The following is a 16320-nucleotide window of genomic DNA, read 5'->3' on the forward strand; positions in this document are numbered from 1 at the left end:
GCTTTAAGAGCTACTTTAGAGGAAATAAATGCACAGGGACACGAATAACTAAACCTTTATGGCCACATGTCCCTGAAGGTGTATCTCTGAAACAACCTATTATTTCCCTTTAGCATAACAAGAACAAAGAATTTATATGTGTGTGTGTGTATATATATATATATGTATGTATATATATGTATATATGTATATACACACATATATACATATATAAAATATCATATAATATACACAAAAGTATGATAAAGAAATTGGTTTTTTAAAATCAACTTACAGAACTAAACTAAGTGCTATCCCCACTCAAAGGCCATCCTAGGAGAACCTTATTATAATGATTACTTAAATTTTTGTTTTTTAGGCTAACAAGAACCCTTCATTCAAAGATCAAACATCAAGGGGAAGAAATATATTCTGTAACACACGCACATCCCCACCCCATGCCCCGCAAAAAAAGCATAAGCAATAGGATACATATTTTCCAAAAATTACTAACAAAGAAGTTAAATCTTTTCACCTTGAAGATATTGCATACACTAAAAGAATGCATCACTAAAGACTGAACAAATTAAAGAAAAATGTCAAAATATTGAAATATTTTTTACATGGCTTCAAAGCCAGCAATATTTTCTTTAGAATGACATTAGCAATAGTATATCCTCCTCTTTTAAGGGTAGGATTCAATTGGGAAAACAGGGAAAAATCCTTTAGCACAGCATTATGTAATAATGGGGTTGGGGTGGGGATGGCGCAAAAAAGCAAGAATTGACAAGTAATAAGACTGGCTCCTCACACAGTGAGCAGACACTTTGTAAACAACTCAGTACAACTACTTCCGTCCTCAATGTCTAGGTCTGAAGTCTGGCAGGTGAGTCTCGTAAGTGGACCCCATTTATATACTTGTGAACTCCACTGCATGTTTGAATGGTGCCATCTCGTTATTTTATAGCCATTCCACACATAATCACTGTGTCCAGCTCATTCTTCCTCAGGGGGGCAGCAAGCAGAATAACAAGCAAGGCTAACAGAAACAGGCTGCCTTTATGTAGACAGAGAGAAAGAGGCTCCCCTGTGCCCCCAAAATAGTATTAGTCTTGATCTCTTATCCGTGAAGATACTGAGTTTCAGGGGGTTAAATGATATGAACAAATCCACACTCACTGTGGCACAAGTCTTTGGAGTATGGTTACCTGCCCAACTACTACCACACCCTTGGCAAAGAGAAAAGGTATACCTTCGGCTGGGATTTTCTTAGACTTGCAGTTTTTTACCTCCTGTGCATTGACATTGGGCTTTTTATGTCTTTATCATTTACCTTTCTTTTTCATGACTTATTTTAGTGTGTGTGACATGAAAGGGTAGGGACTGGAAGGCTCTGCGTGGCAGGACAAGCCACACTCTAGGGACACGTGATAGGCAAAGTTTCACTGCATCATCCTCCATCAAGCGTGGAGGAGTGACTATTTCTCATCACTACTGCAGGATCAAATTACAGCACAGCCTGAATGTAAGAGAGAACACGAATGAAGAAAGGAGGAATGCAAGGTTAAGAATTCTCTACTTGGTCTGACGTGAGGGGCCGGGGCAGGGTCTCTGGTGTCATCCATGTTTCTCTCCCTCCCACCATGCTATACACTATCCCACCACATGCTCTGCAAGCACCCAGGAAACACTAAAGGAATCCAAGAAGACGCCCAAATCACACCCTACATCCTGCTAATCAAAGGCTAACAGCCATCACTGCTCATTCAGTAAAGATAACAACTCATCTCTTCCAGAAAACGGCTTTGATTTGTGGAAGTCATGTGACTGTTAAAAAAGTAGAGTACTTTTATTTTACTACTTGCTCCTTTGGTAAGTGCTACAGTTTCCATTCTGTTACTGACAATTTTATTTTATTTTATTTTTTATTTATTTATTTTTTTTGTGGTACGCGGGCCTCTCACTGTTGTGGCCTCTCCCATTGCGGAGCACAGGCTCCGGACGCGCAGGCTCAGCGGCCATGGCTCACAGGCCCAGCCGCTCCGCGGCATGTGGGATCTTCCCGGACCAGGGCACGAACCCATGTCCCCTGCATCGGCAGGCGGACTCTCAACCACTGCGCTACCAGGGAAGCCTGTTACTGACAATTTTAAAACAGAGACAGGTGATTTATTATACACATTGCACTGGAAACTTGCTTAAACTCAGAGATGTTTCCAGTGTTTTTGAGAAAAGAACTATTTTCACCACATTTTGACATGTTGCTCTTGACAGTACAGAAATTAAAAAAATAATCTCATGAAATGAATAACTTTAACTGTAACTAGAATTTAAAGCAATTTACAAAGTGAACTATCAAAAACCCCTCTTCTGATTTATTATAGTCAGTGTTCACTAACATAAAAAAGGAAATAATGTGTGGATGTGTGTATTTTTAATAGCTATAGCTCATAAAGACACTTCTACACCTGATTTCCCACAGAGGAACAAACTCCCTAGCAATTCATGAGAATGTAGATGGCTGAGCTCTGAGGGGTGGCAGAATCAGGTGCCACAAAGCACTCCAGCTCCATTTTGATTTGGCTTTTATTTTATTTCATTTCCAATTAGGTGATGTCCACTGTGGAACAGAAGAAAGAGCTAACAACTGGCCCTCAGGAGACCCAGAGTCTAGACTCTGTTCTGTCACCAAAGAGCTGATGATCTTGGGAATGTCACTTAACATCTGTCCATTTTGGTTTCTTCATGTAGGAGAAAAACATCAAGGCAGTTCAGTATAACGATGGACTGTGGAGTCAGACCACCTCAAGTTGATATCTAGACTCTATCGTTTACTCCACTGATGACTTAAGCAAGTTACTTAACCTCTCCATGCCTCATACCATCCGTGTGAATATTAGATTAGATAATGCGTGTCAAGCGCTTAGCACAGTCGTTGATAGATATGTTTTTGATGAACAGTAATATATACATAATGTATCTCTTCAGATATGAGATGAGGAGGCTGAACTAGGTCTCTTCCAGGTGTTTCAGCACAAAGAGCAGGTCTTGGACTCAGGGATATCTGAGTTTAAATCTCAGCTCCACCAGTTATCAACCTCTCTAAATCCTAACTCTCTCCACAATAAAATCAATGGCTATTTCACAGGATAATTATTTGGACTGACTATGACCATACTATAGAAAGACCTAAGAATAAAGTAAAGATGCAATAAGAAGGTTCCCTTCTCTTCCTGTTTTCTCATCTCCTTCTTCCCAGTCTGCCTCTATTACTTCTCTGTCCTTCAAAGGAGGAAGGAGATAGAGGGTGACAGTCAAAAGGAGTGATATGAAAAGATGAAGATCAGTCCTCAGAGGAAAAGGGAGAGAAAAGCCTCTTTATAGATTCACAGTGTTTCGCAGAGCAAAACTCCAACTCAACAGAAGCCTTAGAGGGCGACGGCTACAGCCATTGATTTTGTTGCTTCTTTTCATTCCTTGTGTTACTAAACACATGGAATCAACTACAATGAAACAAAACAGTTTTACTTTACAGCAGTGAAGTCAAAATCCACATCTAAAACAATTTATGAACATTTTTCTGCTCACGTGAGGGTATGACGTTAAACCAAAGATGGTCCTTGTCTTACAGAAGAGCCAAGAAAATCAATCCAAGTCTCATAATAGAAAAATCAAGCATAAAAGAAATCTGACCATAGGAGCAAGGTTCTTTAGGAAAAAAAAAATCCAACCATGATTGATAACACCAGCATTTTGTCTTTGAGCTACTTGTGAGAAGGTCTGCCAGGGCCATCATGCCTGTCATGGCTAACACAAAGCAAACACATTCAAAATGATAAAACATTAAAAATTTATGCTGTCTACTTTGACTTTATTGCAATTTAGTATCTTTAGTATCTTCATATAACACTAAAGAATGACCTTTGTTGTTTTGTGTCCTTCTTATTAAGAAATGTATTACTTGGATTAATAATTAATCCAAATGCAAAACTGCCTTAAAAAACAAAAGATTTTCTATTTCTTTGGCAATTTTCAACCAAGTAAAACTTGAGAAAAAAAATATTTTGGTGGCAATAAATGCTAAAATATTCACCAACGCTACTGCCATATTTCAAGCCTTTTTTAAAAAATTGTCTTCTAACCATAAAAAGAAATTTCGGCACGTGTTGGTTGTAATCTATTCAAACTGTGTAGAATGTTGATTAATTAAACTTCTCTAGATGAGTTTTTGAATCTGAAATTTAGCCAAGAAAAATGATGCAGCCTAGTGCCATTTAAACATGGCCATTGGAAATAAGCAGACAAATCTGAATTACCTATAGGAGTTTTGATGTCAGATCCCCAACATAAATTAGCCAATGATCAAAAATAAGTGGAGAGATGATGCAAGTATCTAAATTAAATTTAAGTCACAGGAGAATTATCTGGGAAGGTTTTTTTTTTTGCTTTGTTTTTTAAAAAAATAAACAAACAAAACGTTCTTTATCTCTACTTTGAACAATTAAATCAGGATCTCCGAAGATCAGGTCTGGGGAATCCACAGTTTGTCAAAGTTCCCCAGGTGATTCTCATATGGTCCAAATCTAAGGTGCAGCCATTCAAGCAACCTCCCTTCCTCTATCAAAATAAGAACCACCTGCTAGCATGGTTAATGATCGGTGGTTACACAGATCATTCATCTATACTAGGGAAGAAGACTGGATATACAACCCTCATTTTTTACTTTACCTGTGTAGCTACAGACTATAAATCAATGATTTCTGTCCTGACAGATCACAGCTGCCAAGTCCTTAGTGTGCCATCTTCTCTGCCTGAAAGTGCTTTGTTGTCATAAACAGGATTTCTGTTTACACTGCCCAGCAGGAACAGCAAAAAGAGGGAAGACTTGAAAGACGAATTATCTCTCTGCTTGAAGAAAAGTATGAGCCAAAATCTTTACCAAAGAGCTTCAATTCCAAGTCCAAGAAAATGGATGAGCAAGTAAGGGAGGCTTTAAAATACTGTTTTGTTTGAAGAGCTGTGGATATGTATCTAGATCATCTGAAGTGTCCAAACATCAAATACCAGCATAACCTTACACAAAAATCAATTCCAGATGGATAAAAAATGTAAATGAAAACATAAAAGAACTAAGATATGTGGGCAAATATTTTTCTAATCTTGGGGTGGGGAAACCTCTCTAAATACATCACGAATATAAGAAACTATAAAAGACTGAAGATTTTGACTACAGAAGAATTGAAATCTTCACAGCAAAAGAAATCATAAATAAGGTTAAAAGATATGGCAGACCTGGGGGAAAATGTATCTGTGATATTTCTGACAAGCAAAGGGAACACATCCTTATTATACAAAGAGTTCTTATAAGTCAATGAGAAAAAAAAAAGAATGCCCAAAAGGAAACTATTCCAAGAGTACAAATATAAAGATGCATAGGTAAGCAATAAAGCGTGTAAGGATATTAACTCTCACTAAAAATCAAAGAAATTTAAATTGAATACGAATGAGCCATCATTTTTTCAAGCCACAGAATGAAAAATATGAGAATATGAGACAAATCCTGTTCTTGCAAGAGTGTGAGCAAGCCAGCACTCTTGTCATTACTGGGAGAAGTATAAATTGGTATAACCTTTGTGGAGTGTAATCTGAAATAAATAACAAAAATAAAATAGGTATATCCTGCAATCACATGCTGCTAGGAATTTACTCTAAGGAGGTAATTAAGAAGAATGAAAATGTGGTTAAGCACCAAGTTTGTTTACAAATGAAAAAACTGAAAAAAACTGAAAGTCTACTAATAGAGAATTTATTAAGCAGATTATAGCACACACATCATGTGTATAAATAGATGCAGCAGTTAAAAATGATGTTCAAGATCGTATTGAAGTGGAAAGACTTCCATGAAATGCTAGTCATGTATATGATCACATATGATCTCATTTACATAAATCCTATGCACTGATCTATCTGTTTACACATGCATTGCAAGACATACGGAAAGATATTCATGAAAAGGTTAATAATCGTTATTTCTGGGTGATGGATTTAAGAGCAAAATTATCTTCTATGCAGTGTTACTGTATTGTTTGAATTTTCCACAATGTATAATTATATCTCATTAAAAATAAAGCTACTTCAAAATAATTTCAAGCTAAACACAAAATAATTTTAGAATTTAGTATCATTTGGGATCTCCACTGCTGCCCAAATGACTATCATTTTCTGATCACCAAGAAAATAGAGTTGACAAAGGTCTTAATTAAAAAAACAACCAAAAAGGTTTCTGGCAAATGAAATCTGATAAAAAAAAATTATTTACCTTCAATCAAACAGGTTTAATTCAAAACTTGTAAATAAAATGAAGTAAATTATCTAAAGTTAAAGTTCCTTCCAGGGAAAAGGATGACCAATATCCCTTGGAGTAAGCAGTGCAGCACCCTTTGCTTTGTCACTGAATACACATTTATTTTTTCTTACCACAGCAACCTAATTGGATCATTCCAACAGACTATCCTACCTAACTTTTTAAAACTAGAACATGTTTCTGCTACAGATTAACACGTCACCTTCTGTTTCCACTTCAAGGAAGAAATGCACTTTGGTTCCAAAGTGCAATATTTGGGTAAGGTGGAATTATTGTACAGTCCCTCATGTAGTAAAGCAATTATCAGCTGCTTTAATCCTGCTGTTACAAAGAAGTATTTATCTTATCAAAGAATATCATATATAAATAAGAAATGATACATTTGCATCTTGAGTAGATTGATCAAATATTCTCAGCACAGCAGTATGTTAAAATAAAGTCTCAAATTTGGAGATGCCAAATTTATATTTATAAATGTTCCTTATTATGAAACAAGTTCCCTTAAAATGTGCTCTGTTAGGCTCCATAAATATCACAAAACTCACACAATTCTAAAAATCTTACTGTATTCTTTTACTAAAAGGTTTGTGAAAATAGGATTATATTTACTCCTGAAAAAAATTTAAATGACTTTCTTCACTCAGTCTTCCCTCCAGACTGTTCTCAGTAATTCACAATCAACAATGTCGATTTAAAGTAAAGCACTTTTCTGCGTTCCATGAAGCTCAAAAGAACAACTTTTAAACAACGTAAAGACTTGCTATAAAGCATCAAAAAACTGTTCCTTATGTCAGTATCTTACCCATAGACTAAGCTATCCATAAATATTTGTTAAATCAACATTTAACAATTTAAAGCATCTAAATGAATAGGACAACCAAGAGTAGTAGAAATATAATGCAATGAGTTCGCATGCATGGTCACAGAGAGTTTAGTTGTGAAAAAGACATGTTTTTAGGATAGTGAAGATAAAAGCCCTTGTTTACTTGACAGTATGGCAAGGGGAACAGAGGATTATTACAGTGGGACTTACTGAAAAGGACAGTAAGAGAATTGCACAGTTCTCAGACCTCAGAAAGCCTATGCTCTGGTCCTTTGTCTTTAACTCTAAGAACAGGAAACAATTACAAGCCAGGGCTAGATCTCAGACAAATATAAGGTCAACTCTTGGCAAAGCAGTTCAGTTACTCCCAGAAGCCCAGGCTGCCCACACTTAACAAGGAATCCATGCATACCCACACTGGAAGACTCAGAGTCCTCTCAGAGAAGCATGATGGCCCAAATGTATGTGGAAAGTTGAAAAATACATACAGTTATCTATGTTACCATTATAATTTGATTATATTTGGAGCCACTGTAGCCTCAACTGTTTTATTTTGAACACAGTTCCACGGGAAATGATCCATGTGGCTCCCAAAATCTGCTTCTAAAGAGGTGTGTGTATATGTATATATATAAACACACACATATAATGTGTGATACATATATCATTACATATATATGTATGTAATGATTACATATATATGTATGATTATTAAATATCTTTTATTATAATATATAATTAAATATATAATATACAAATATAACTCAGAATATATGTGTGTATACTAATTACATATATGTGCATATATATAATATATATACTTCTGCTCTGAAATGAACGCTTAAATGTAAATTCCTATCTCTGAGCAGGCAAGACCTCCTGAACAGAAGTTGGCAGAAGAGTTTGCTTAAACAACACCAGTGCAGTGACTCATTTGTGTTTTCACAACATGCTTCTACCCAGCACCCATGTCTATTTGTAGCCTCAAAATAAAGGCTATGTGAACCATCTCTGAGCTGCCTGCCTTTAAAAGCAAGGACACTGTTCTCAGTTGACTCATTTGAGCTGCCCGTGCTTTTGAGAATAACCCACTGTCACATTTATGAAGACATGTGATATAATTTAAGATTATTTCAGGCTGTGCCAATGCTTTTCTGCTTAGTCTCGACCTAATGTTTAGAAAGTCAAATTCACCCCCCTAATTAAGCCCACTACAAACCACTACTGGTATCTCTGGGGGGTATAAAAAAGATTGCTTTATCAACACTCTAGATTGTAAATACCATCAGAATCAACACTCTAGATTGTAAATACCATCAGAATAGGGATTCTTACTTATTTTGGTCATGTTATCTGTAACCCCAGCACTTAAAATAGTGTCTGGCACATGGTAGACACTCAATAAATATTTGCAAAGGAATGAACCAACCTCTGCCTTAGACCTGTGAAATAATAACCTGGGTCTCAGCACCAAATCCACAAAATATTTTGTTGTCCTGGTGTCCAAGTCAAGAAGACATCTACCGCCAGAGCATCAAAACCTCTGTACGTGTTATACACATGGCCAACAGGCCCATGAAAAGATGTTCAACAACACGAATTACTAGAGAAATGCAAATCAAAACTACAATGGGGTACCAACTCACACTGGTCAGAATGGCCATCATTAAAAAGTCTATAAATAAAAAATGCTGGAGAGGACGCGGAGAACAGGAAACACTCCTACACTGTTGGTGGGATTGTAAATTGGTGCAACCGCTATGGAAAACAGTTTGCAAGTTCCTCAAAAAACTAAAAATAGAGTTGACATATGATCCAGCAATCCCACTCATGGGCATATAGTCAGAGAAAACTATAATTCAAAAAGATAGCTGCACCCCAATGTTCACAGTAGCACTATTTACAATAGCCAAGACACGAAAGCAACCTAAATGTCCACTGACAGATGAATGGATAAAGAAGATGTGGTACATATACACAATAGAATACTACTCAGCCATAAAAAAGAATGAAACACCACCATTTTCAGCAACATGGATGGACCTAGAGATTATCATACAAAGTGAAGTAAGTCAGAAAGAGAAAGACAAATACCATATAATATCACTTATATGTGGAATCTAAAATATGACACGAATGAACTTGTTTACAAAACAGAAACAGACTTGTGGTTACTGAAGGGGGGTAGGGTGGGAGAGGAATAAATTAGGAGTTTGGAACTAGCAGATACAAACCACTATATATAAAATAAACAAGAAGGACCTACTGTATAGCACAGGGAACTATATTCAATATCCTATAATAAACCATAATGGAAAAGAATATGAAAAATTTATATACATATATAAAACTGAAACACTGAATCACTTTGCTGTACACCAGAAACTAAAACAACATTGTAAATCAACTATATGTCCATAAAAAAACAAGACAAAAAAAAAACCACCGCTGTATGTTAAAGTACACCCTTTCAGTTTTTTTTTTTTTTTTTTTTGCGGTACGCGGGCCTCTCACTGCTGTGGCCTCTCCCGTTGCGGAGCACAGGCTCCGGACGCGCAGGCTCAGTGGCCATGGCTCACGGGCCCAGCCGCTCCGCGGCATGTGGGATCTTCCCGGACCGGGGCATGAACCCGCGTCCCCTGCATCGGCAGGCGGACTCTCAACCACTGCGCCACCAGGGAAGCCCCCCTTTCAGTTTTGAGATACCCTTCAACATATTAAATTCACCTTATTCCCTGGTCTTCAAAATAGATAAAACCAACTATATACCAATCTAAGTCATCTACCATTGCAGGAAAACTTAATTTGATGAGTATAGGTAAAATTTTTCCATATTTAAATACTAGGATATGTAAAATTACTATGTAACTATTGAGCTAGGTATGTGTGCACACACTAGTCCATTTATATTTATATTTATATATATTATTTTAGATCTATAAACTCAGCACTTGGATCTATGAACCCATTTACTAATAGCATTATTCCACCCTAAAGAAATTGATAATAGAGTACTCAGTTCAACAAATATCTATTAACGGTCATTAATTTTTTATCCCTGTTTTTCAGTGTTTCTGCCACCCACTGAATATCAAATTGTAGCATTTCATCAATGTATTTCTTAAAGAAAAAAGTCTTCAGAAATGAAAGGAAAATATGTCCATCACTATTTTCATTCAGAGAAACATTTAAAATGTGAATTCACAGTTTCAGTGAAACTATCAATGAAGGTTACAAAATCTATTAATAAAATGACCAAACTATGTCTAGCAAATTGTCCTCATAGGTTTGAATTAGATACTTTGAATTAAGTCAACTCCCAGGAGTAACATCCAGCCAAAGGTCATTTTAATGGACATCTTGACACACTGAATGCATTTATATTTCTCCTAAAATCTTCAGAACCCAGAAAACAGCTTACTACACCAGCAACGCCTTTCCCATAACACTTATCACAGAGGAAAAACCCACAGTAACTATACATGTTACACAACAGAATCCTTTACTTTACAGAACTCACTCATACGGAAATTAATTCACCAGGAAGGATCACCAATAGACTTTAACAGATTTCTTCCTGTCTCAGATGCAGTGTTTTAAAGCTAAGTCTTATGAAATTGAAAAGGAGTTAAATTCAGATTTAAAAGGTGATAAACTAACACATAAGAAGTGTCATACTGCCTCTGTCTCAATGAGAACATCTTTGAAAAAAAATGTGTTGAAAAACTATCTTCACAAAAAGTCTCTATATTCTGAAAGACAGAAGGAGGTTTTGTTCTTGCCGCCCTCTCAAAATCACATCATTCTTTGATTTTTTTAAAGATCTTTATTGGAGTATAATTGCTTTACAACGGTTAGTTTCTGCTTTATAACAAAGTGAATCAGTTATACATATATATATATGTTCCCATATCTCTTCCCTCTTGCTTCTCCCTCCCTCCCACCCTCCCTATCCCACCGCTCTAGGTGGTCACAAACCACGGAGCTAATCTCCCTGTGCTGTGCAGCTGCTTCGCACTAGCTATCTATTTTATGTTTGGTAGTGTATATATGTCCATGCCACTCTCTCACTTTGTCACAGCTTACCCTTCCCCCTCCCCATATCCTCAAGTCCATTCTCTAGTAGATCTGTGTCTTTATTCCCTTCTTACCACTAGGTTCTTCATGACTTTTTTTTTCTTAGATTCCATATATGTGTTAGCGTACGGTATTTGTTTTTCTCTTTCTGACTTACTTCACTCTGTATGACACACTCTAGGTCCATCCACCTCAATACAAATAACTCAGTTTCATTTCTTTTTATGGCTAATATTCCATTGTATATATGTGCCATATCTTCTTTATCCATTCATCCAATGATGGACACTTAGGTTGCTTCCATGTCCTGGCTATTGTAAATAGAGCTGCAATGAACATTCTGGTACATGAATCTTTTTGAATTATGGTTTTCTCAGGGTACATGCCCAGTAGTGGGATTGCTGGGTCATATGGTAGTTCTATTTGTAGTTTTTTGAGGAACCTCCATACTGTTCTCCATAGTGGCTGTATCAATTTACATTCCCACCAACAGTGCAAGAGTGTTCCCTTTTCTCCACACCCTCTCCAGCATTTATTGTTTCTAGATTTTTTGATGATGGCCATTCTGACTGGTGTGAGATAATATCTCATTGGAGTTTTGATTTGCCTTTCTCTAATGATTAATGATGTTGAGCATTCTTTCATGTGTTTGCTGGCAATCTGTATATTTTCTTTGGAGAAATGTCTATTTAGGTCTTCTGCCCATTTTTGGACTGGGTTGTATGTTTTTGTTATTGAGCTGCATGAACTGCTTGTAAATTTTGGAGATTAATCCTTTGTCAATTGCTTCATTTGCAAATATTTTCTCCCTTTCTGAGGGTTGTCTTTTGATCTTGTTTATGGTATCTTTTGCTGTGCAAAAGCTTTTAAATTTCATTAGGTCCCATTTGTTTATTTTTGTTTTTATTTCCATTTTTCTAGGAGGTGGGTCAAAAAAGATCTTGCTGTGATTTATGACATAGAGTGCTCTGCCTATGTTTTCCTCTAAGAGTTTGACAGTTTCTGGCTTTACATTTAGGTCTTTAATCAATTTTGAGTTTATTTTTGTGTATGGTGATAAGAAGTGCTCCAATTTCATTCTCTTACATGTAGCTATCCAGTTTTCCCAGCACCACTTGTTGAAGAGGCTGTCTTTTCTCCACTGTATATTCTTACCTCCTTTATCAAAGATAAGGTGACCATATGTGTGTGGGTTTATCTCTGGGCTTTCTATCCTGTTCCATTGATCTATCTTTCTGTTTTTGTGCCAGTACCATACTGTGTTGATTATTGTAGCTTTGTAGTATAGTCTGAAGTCAGGGAGGCTGATTCCTCCAGCTCCGTTTTTCGTTCTCAAGATTGCTTTGGCTATTCGGGGTCTTTTGTGTTTCCATACAAATTGTGAAATTTTTTGTTCTAGTTCTGTGAAAAATGCCAGTGGTAGTTTGATAGGGATTGCATTGAATCTGTAGATTGCTTTGGGTAGTAGAGTCATTTTCACAATGTTGATTCTTCCAATCCAAGAACATGGTATATCTCTCCATCTATTTGTATCATCTTTAATTTCTTTCATCAGTGTCTTATAATTTTCTGCATACAGGTCTTTTGTCTCCTTAGGTAGGTTTATTCCTAGATATTTTATTCTTTTTGTTGCAATGGTAAATGGGAGTGTTTTCTTGATTTCACTTTCAGATTTTTCATCATTAGTGTATAGGAATGCTAGAGATTTCTGTGTATTAATTTTGTATCCTGCTACTTTACCAAATTCATTGATTAGCTCTAGTAGTTTTCTGGTAGCATCTTTAGGATTCTCTATGTATAGTATCATGTCATCTGCAAACAGTGACAGCTTTACTTCTTTTTTTCCAATTTGGATTCCTTTTCTTTTTCTTTTCTGATTGCTGTGGCTAAAACTTCCAAAACTATGTTGAATAAGAGTGGTGAGAGTGGACAACCTTGTCTTGCTCCTGATCTTAGTGGAAATGGTTTCAGTTTTTCACCATTGAGGACGATGTTGGCTGTGGGTTTGTCATATATGGCCTTTATTATGTTGAGGAAAGTTCCCTCTATGCCTACTTTCTGCAGGGTTTTTATCATAAATGGGTGTTTAATTTTGTCGAAAGCTTTCTCTGCATCTATTGAGATGATCATATGGTTTTTATCCTTCAATTTGTTAATATGGTATATCACGTTGACTGATTTGCGTATATTGAAGAATCCTTGCATTCCTGGAATAAACCCCACTTGATCATGGTGTATGATCCTTTTAATGTGCTGTTGGATTCTATTTGGTAGTATTTTGTTGAGTATCTTTGCATCTATGTTCATCAGTGATATTGGCCTTAAGTTCTCCTTCTTTGTGACATCTATGTCTGGTTTTGTTATCAGGGTGATGGTGGCCTCACAGAATGAGTTTTGGAGTGTTCCCCACTCTGCTATATTTTGGAAGAGTTTGAGAAGGATAGGTGTTAGCTCTTCTTTAATGTTTGATAGAATTCGCCTGTGAAGCCATCTGGGCCTGGGCTTTTGTTTTTTGGAAGATTTTTAATCACAGTTTCAATTTCAGTGCTTGTGATTGGTCTGTTCATATTTTCTATTTCTTCCTGGTTCAGTCTCAGAAGGTTGTGCTTTTCTAAGAATTTGTCCATTTCTTCCAGGCTGTCCGTTTTATTGACATAGAGTTGCTTGCAGTAATCTCTCATGATGCTTTGTATTTCTGCAGTGTCAGTTGTTACTTCTCCTTTTTCATTTCTAATTCTATTGATCTGAGTTTCTCCCTTTTTTTCTTCATGAGTCTGGCTAATGGTTTATCAATTTTGTTTATCTTCTTAAAGAGCCAGCATTTAGTTTTATTGATCTTTGCTATCGTTTCCTTCATTTATTTATCATTTATTTCTGATCTGATCTTTATGATTTCTTTCCTTCTGCTAACTTTGGGGTTTTTTGTTCTTTCTCTAATTGCTTTAGGTGCAAGGTTAGGTTGTTTGAGATTTTCCTGTTTCTTAAGGTAGGACTGTATTGTTATAAACTTCCCTCTTAGAACTGCTTTTGCTGCATTCCATAGGTTTTGTGTCATCGTGTCTCCATTGTCATTTGTTTCTAGGTATTTTTTGATTTCCTCTTTGATTTCTTCAGTGATCACTTCGTTATTAAGTAGTGTATTGTTTAGCCTCCATGTGTTTGTGTTTTTTACAGATCTTTTCCTATAATTGATATCTAGTCTCATAGTGTTGTGGTCAGAAAAGATACCTGATACAATTTCAATTTTCTTAAACTTACCAAGGCTTGATTTGTGACCCAAGATACGATCTATCCTGGAGAATGTTCCATGAGCACTTGAGAAAAATGTGTATTCTGTTGTTTTTGGATGGAATGTCCTATAAATAGCAATTAAGTCCATCTTGTTTAATGTATCATTTAAAGCTTGTGTTTCCTTATTTATTTTCATTTTGGATGATCTGTCCATTGGTGAAAGTGGGGTGTTAAAGTCCCCTACTATGACTGTGTTACTGTCAATTTCCCCTTTTATGGCTGTTAGCATTTGCCTTATGTATTGAGGTGCTCTTATGCTGGGTGCATAAATATTTACAATTGTTATATCTTCTTGGATCGATCCCTTGATCATCATGTAGTGTCCTTCCTTGTCTCTTGTAATAGTCTTTATTTTAAAGTCTATTTTGTCTGATATGAGAATTGCTACTCTAGCTTTCTTTTGATATCCATTTGCATGGAATATCTTTTTCCATCCCCTGACTTTCTGTCTGTATGCGTCCCTAGGTCTGAAGTGGGTCTCTTGTAGACAGCATATATACAGGTCTTGTTTTTATATCCATTCAGCCAGTCTCTGTCTTTTGGTGGGAGCATTTAATCCATTTACATTTAAGGTAATTGCCAATACCTACGTTCCTATTCCCATTTTCTTAATTGTTTTGGGTTTGTTATTGTAGGTCTTTTCCTTCTCTTGTGTTTCTTGCCTAGAGAAGTTCCTTTAGCATTTGTTGTAAAGCTGGTTTGGTGGTGCTGAACTCTCTCAGCTTTTGCTTGTCTGTAAAGGTTTTAATTTCTCCATCAAATCTGAATGAGATCCTTGCTGGGTAGAGTAATCTTGGTTGTAGGTTTTTCTTCTTCATCACTTTTAATATGTCCTGCCTTGGGGCTTCCCTGGTGGCCCAGTGGTTGAGAGTCTGCCTGCCAATGCAGGGGACATGGGCTTGTGCCCCGGTCCGGGAAGATCCCACATGCTGCGGAGCGACTAAGCCCGTGAGCCATGGCCGCTGAGCCTGCACGTCCGGCGCCTGTGCTCCGCAGCAGGAGAGGCTACAACAGTGAGAGGCCCGTGTACTGCCAAAAAAAAAAAAAAAAAAAAAAAAATATATATATATATATATATATATATATATATATATATATATATATATATATATATATATATATGTCCTGCCACTCCCTTCTGGCCTGCAGAGTTTCTGCTGAAAGATCAGCTGTTAACCTTATGGAGATTCCCTTGTGTTTTATTTGTTGTTTTTCCCTTGCTGCTTTTAATATGTTTTTTAATTTAATTTTTGATAGTTTGATTAATAGGTGTCTTGGCGTGTTTCTCCTTGGATTTATCCTGTATTGGACTCTCTGTGCTTCCTGGACTTGATTAACTATTTCCTTTCCCGAATTAGGGAAGTTTTCAACTCTAATCTCTTCAAATATTTTCTCAGTCCCTTTCTTTTTCTCTTCTTCTTCTGGGACCCCTATAATTCGAATGTTGGTGCTTTTAATGTTGTCCCAGAGGACTCTGAGACTGTCCTCAGTTCTTTTCATTCTTTCTTCTTTATTCTGCTCTGCAGTAGTTATTTCCACTATTTTATCTTCCAGGTCACTTATCCGTTCTTCTGCCTCAGTTATTCTGCTACTGATCCCTTCTAGAGTATTTTTAATTTCATTTATTGTGTTGTTCATTGTTGCTTGTTTCCTCTTTAGTTCTTCTAGATCCTTGTTAAGTGTTTCTTGCATTTTGTCTATTCTATTTCCAAGATTTTGGATCATCTTTACTATCATTATCCTGAATTGTTTTTCAGGTAGACTGCCTATTTCCTCTTCATTTGTT

At 36.5% G+C, this 16320-nt stretch overlaps 1 protein-coding gene across 1 annotated transcript in view; it reads right to left on the reverse strand.

Annotated features, from left to right (window-relative positions):
• SLC4A4 (solute carrier family 4 member 4) overlaps window positions 1–16320 on the reverse strand; it is a 347265-nt gene that overhangs the window by 83688 nt on the left and 247257 nt on the right. The gene's annotated exons all lie outside the window — the stretch shown is intronic.

This window comes from Lagenorhynchus albirostris, chromosome 4 (assembly GCF_949774975.1).
Source record: "Lagenorhynchus albirostris chromosome 4, mLagAlb1.1, whole genome shotgun sequence".
NCBI lineage: Eukaryota > Metazoa > Chordata > Mammalia > Artiodactyla > Delphinidae > Lagenorhynchus > Lagenorhynchus albirostris.